This window comes from Harpia harpyja, chromosome W (genome assembly GCF_026419915.1).
Source record: "Harpia harpyja isolate bHarHar1 chromosome W, bHarHar1 primary haplotype, whole genome shotgun sequence".
Lineage (NCBI taxonomy): Eukaryota > Metazoa > Chordata > Aves > Accipitriformes > Accipitridae > Harpia > Harpia harpyja.
Genome location: NC_068968.1, coordinates 16,644,677 through 16,650,676, shown reverse-complemented (window position 1 = coordinate 16,650,676; position 6,000 = coordinate 16,644,677).

The following is a 6,000-nucleotide window of genomic DNA, read 5'->3' as shown; positions in this document are numbered from 1 at the left end:
CACGGATTATGTGCGATATTGTTGGGGCGATCGTCAACATCTCGACAGGGGATTTTTGTCTTACCAGGAGTAATTGATGCTGATTACACTGGTGTGATCATGATCGTGGTCCAAACAATAACGCCACCCGTGAATATTGCGAAAGGTGCACGCATAGCACAGTTAGTTCCGTTTGAATCCCGAGTACCAAAATCTGGCGAACTTTTGCGAGGAGATGCAGGTTTTGGATCCTCTGGTTCACCTGCAGTGCTATTGGCCTTAAATATTCAAAAGTCAAAACCAGATGAGACAGTGAGAATTATGGGACCAAAAAATGAAACCATTGTTTTAAAAATGATCATTGATATGGGAGCAGATGTTACCGTAATTCCCAGAAGTAAATGGCCTAATGAATGGCAGCTAATACACACCACTGAAGAGATTTATGGAATTGGTGGGATGCAATCCACTAGTGTGAGCAAAGAGCATTTAAATTTCTGTTTTTCTGACGGCTCTGAGGTGAAAACACGACCACACGTTTTGAACGTTCCCATCGCATTGATTGGGCGAGACATCTTGAGTCAACTGGGTGCGAGGCTGACAACTCAGGGTTTTTAATCGCGGCCATTGAAGGACTGCCAATCCTAAAACTGAGATGGAAAACTGAAACACCGGTATGGGTTGATCAATGGCCGCTCAATGCAGAAAAGCTGTCCAAGATTCAAGAGTTAGTACAAGAGCAGCTAGAGGCAGGACATATAGTTCCGTCTACTAGCCCATGGAATACCCCAATTTTTACCATCCCAAAGAAAAATGGGAAATGGTGTTTGTTGCACGATCTGCGTGTGATCAATGCAGTAATGCATGATATGGGAGCCTTACAACCTGGATTGCCCTCCCCGGTAATGATTCCAGTAGATTGGAACATTTTGATTATTGATCTGAAAGACTGTTTTTTTACTATACCGTTACATCCTGAAGATCAAGAGAAGTTTGCTTTTACAGTACCATCAATAAATAAGGCAGAGCCTGCACGATGGTATCAATGGACAGTTTTACCACAGGGAATGAAAAACTCTCCCACCATGTGTCAACATTTTGTTGCTTGGGCTTTGAAACCAATCAGAGAAAGATTTGCTCAATTTCTGATCTATCACTATATGGATGATATATTGATTGCAGGGAAAAATATGAATTCTGATCAAGTCCTCAAGGAATTAATACCATGTTTGGAGAAAAAGGGACTTAAAGTAGCCCCCGAGAAAATACAAGAAAGTTCTCCCTGGAACTACCTTGGTTGGGTTATCACTGCCACTCAGGTTAGGCCGCAGAAAATAACGTTAAAAACGGACATCGCTACATTAAATGATGCTCAGAAACTCGTAGGTGACATTCAATGGATAAGAAATTTGTGTGGGGTTTCAAATGAGGACTTAGCACCATTATTGCCACTTTTATCTACTAGCACTAATGCAGATGACAAGCGACAGTTGTCCATAGAGCAGACAGAAGCCTTACAATGTATCATGGATAAAATTGTGAATTCTAAGGCGGCACGATATGACCCTGACCTATTGATACAGCTGATAGTTATAAATGGCGAGAAGAGTAGCGATCATCCTTTTGCATTAGCAGCACAATGGGATCCAGCACTGAAAGATCCTTTGTGGGATACTTGGAAAGTAATGGGCACATAGTGAACAATCCAGACTCGATGGAACTGATCAATTTGTGAGCCAAGGATGTTTTGTAGGCAGCAGGCTTCAAGGACGCTTTGCTTGTGGACACATATTTAGCTAACGGTTGCAAGAGCATTCCAGACGCCTTTAGAAGGCCTTGAACAGAATAAACAAGAAGACAAAAAAAAAGAAAGATGCCAATTAGAAGAACACAGGTGCGCATTCCACGATAAAGGGAACTTGGCACAAAGAACCTCAATTCGGCAGCTTATCTTGACCAATTAGACTGAGACAAGTTTCGCATGTTTTAGTTAATACAACCAATTATGCCTTATGTTTATGCGCGTGTACAGTGCTGATATAACCAATCATTAGGTGTAACTAGGCGCGTGGACAGCACATGCTAACCAATCTCTAATTTGCTTATGCGTGAACAGTAACTAGAACGAACATATAAACCGAGCTATCTTGGCAATAAAGTGGCATCTGCTTGATCATATTGATTGTGTGCAGTGTCCGTGACTTCCGCGTCAACAATCCTTTGCGAATTTTAGAATGGATATTTCTAGCTTTTAGACCAAAGAAGTCGATATTAAGTCGACTTGAGTTGTTGTCTCAACTAATCATGAAAGGAAGATCTAGACTAACAGAAATAGCAGGACATGAACCTTGCCTTATCATAATCCCGTTAGTACAAGCCTATTTAGAATGGGTAATGAGACACTCCCAGGATATGCAGATTGCTTTAGCAGGATACCATGGCAAAATTGTGAATACCTACCCCGCACATAAATTGTTTTCCTTTCTGCATGGAAACAGTTTTGAGTCTTTTCCAATTAGATCTGAAACACCAGTACAAGGGCTTACAGTATTCACAGATGCCAGCAAGAATAACAGAAAGGCTGCAGTTACATGGAAAAAGGATGGTGAATGGCAAGACCACATCATACAGGGTCAGGAAAAGGACTCCTTACAGACATTAGAACTCAAAGCTGTAGTTTGGGTCTTTTCACAATGGACAGAAGTACCATTAAACATAGTGTCTGATTCTCTTTATGTTGTGGGAGTAGTTCAAAGATTGGAACATGCAGTTCTAAAAGAATTAAAAAATGTTGTCCTGTCGGGTCTTTTCCGTGAACTTTTGTCGTTGTTGAATCAACGCAATGTAGCGTATTTTATTACACACATTCGCAGTCATTCTGGACTACAAGGAGGCCTAGCACAAGGAAACGAACGAGCCGACATGCTAGCAGCCCCAATGTGGACAGGACCACCGGTGAATAGTTTTGAACAAGCCCGACTATCACATGCCTTTTTCCACCAAAGTGCAAAGGTGCTTTCTCGTCAATTTGCTATTTCATTAGCAGATGCACAAGGCATAGTACAATCTTGTCCTGATTGCCAACAGATTGGTTTTGGCATTGGCTTAGGAGTAAATCCTCGAGGCTTGCGGCCTCTTCAATTATGGCAAATGGATGTCACTCATATTGCTGAGTTTGGCAGGCTAAAGTATTTACACGTATCCATAGATACTTTTTCTTCGGTTATTTGGGCCACGCCATTGACAGGTGAATCAGCAAAACATGTGAGAAAACACCTAAGAGGATGTTTTGCGATTATGGGTGTTCCTCAAGCCATAAAAACAGATAACGGCCCCGCGTACACTTCTCATACCTTGGCAGAGTTTTGTCAGCAGTGGGGGGTTCGACACCACACAGGCATTTCACACTCTCCAACAGGTCAAGCTATTATCGAAAGGGCACATCAGGTAATTAAAGGACTGTTAGCTAAACAAAAAACGGGGGAAATAGGTCTCTCCCCACAAGAAAGAATTTGGAAAGTTTTACATGTACTCAATTTTTTGTGGTTGGCAGGCAACGCCGATAACCCTCCCATGGTAATTCATAGCAGTGCCTTGAGCAATGATTTATCCACAGTAAAAACAACAGGAATTAAAGTAATGTATAAGGATTTGAACACAGGACAGTGGATGGGCCCAGCAGAAGTACAAGTAACCGGTAGAGGATATATGTGTGTCATTACAGATTCTGGACCAAAGCGGGTACCGGCTCGCTGGGTAAAACCGTGGAAAGCTTCTGCCACTGTGAATGGGAGGAACACCACAACAGACGACCCAGGGGATAAGGGAGACAACGAGAGCTAGTGGTCAACTTTGTCCCATTTGTCGTCGCTGCAGTTTGTATATAATTGGTTGTTATCTTGTAGGTCACCTTGGCCAACATAACAGGTCAAGATTCTCTGTGCATTGCAACCGCATCACAAAGCCCATGAACCAGTAGACAGGATGGCTATGACACGTGCAGCGCGCCTGGCCAGCGAGCGCATGCGTCATAGGCTCCCCATGTTGCAACCGAGGCGGATTTTGGCACCCGCTGGCCACGTGTGCTGAAATCCGTTCCTCTGCAAATGTATAAATACCGGGATTTCCCGAAGAGCATCGGGCTGGTGTACGGCAAGGCCATCGTTGCCTCCGTGGGGACGCCCACGTAAAGCTGGCACCTACCGATTGCTGGGCTGAGTTCGCGGAGCAAGACGGCACAAGAATGTACGGATGGTCCATCTTCCTCACAGTCCTCGGATGGACGTAGTCATGGATACCGCCGCAAGCCAAAGAAAACATCTGGATGACCCTGGCTGACGTGACCGGACAAGATAGATTGCTTATGCCTCCGTACAGCAACACCAAGCAATCCCTTTTTCACAGGTTTAACAGGGGGTTCCACTGGCATCAACGAAGTTTAAGAACTTATTGATGGAGACCCCTGTGCAGCAGGTCATGGACTCAATGGATGGGAATGCCTGGTTTCCACGGATCGGGCATTCACCCTCATTGCCACCCCAGGAATCACAAATTCTGGGGTCCCTGAATACAGATTGGTGTAGTATTAGCTGATTTACTGTTAGATGTAGATAGTATTAGACACACAACCTTACAAAATAGAGCTGCTCTTAAATCATTAGTTAAGATAGTTTTGATTTATCTCGTAGTGGTTTTTTTTGTATTTTAATTTGTGTGCCTTGTATGTTGCAATGTGTTTAAAAATTAATTGATAGATCAAGTAAGGCTGTGTTGATTGACGGAAAACAAAAAAGGGGGAATTGTGGACACATATTTAGCTAACGGTCGCAAGAGCATTCCAGACGCCTTTAGAAGACCTTGAACAGAATAAACAAGAAGACAAAAAAAAGAAAGATGCCAATTAGAAGAACACAGGTGCGCATTCCACGATAAAGGGAACTTGGCACAAAGAACCTCAATTCGGCAGTCTATCTTGACCAATTAGACTGAGACAAGTTTCGCATGCTTTAGTTAGTATAACCAATTATGTCTTATGTTTATGCGCGTGTACAGTGTTGATATAACCAATCATTAAGTGTAACTAGGCGCGTGGACAACGCATGAATAATGTGTGTAACCAATAGTAAAATAGCTAAACGCATGTACGGATGTAACCAATGTATAAAAATGATGTCTGATGCTCTAGTAAAGGGTCTTCAACTATGATCATATTGATCTGTCGTTGAGTCCATTATTATGCTCCCGCAAATTGTCCGCTTTAAAAGCCTTGATAATTGACTTAATCCTGATTCCCCTTCCCATGATCTGGTCATATTTACAGGGATCCACAATTCAGCACGATGTCACATTGGCATGATTACTGTAAGACTTAGTTCAGATATATTCTTATGAGTAAAACAGCTAAAATACCAAGGTTGAATCAGATTAGTTTCAAAAGCATGGTTACGTAAAGCAATATCTACAGATTGAGCTGGTACAAAAACATAAGGATGTGAAGTACATATCATCACTGAATCTTTGTGATTCTGTGTCAGGTTCAAACTATGCAAGGAATGGTTCTTTTGATGTCAGGTTCAAACTTATACAAGGAATGGTTCTTTCGATAATCACCATGAGCTATTTGTCATTTTATAAATGGTATACCTATCACCCATGACTTCATGAAAAAAGGGTCCAGTATTATTATTATACTGAGCTTGTAATACTGGCCGAGACAATCCTCCCTCGGACCATTTCAGGAAATAATAAGTATGTGTGTCATTGACATGGATCCATTCTTTCTTTTCTTCTAGTGGGCCAGGAGGTAGTAACCATACCCCTCCCGTCCATTTTGTGTCATTTACTAGAGACAGGAATCTCTGAATCCCACCATGTTACTGGCCTAAACAAGGGAGGGTCAGTAACATGGGCCCAATAAAAATGTTGCGCCTGAGCCATGGTGACTATGCAAAGAAAAAGGATCAGAATTCTTACAATACTGTTGCTGGCCACTATTGCCAGTTATGCTAAAAAAGGTATTCT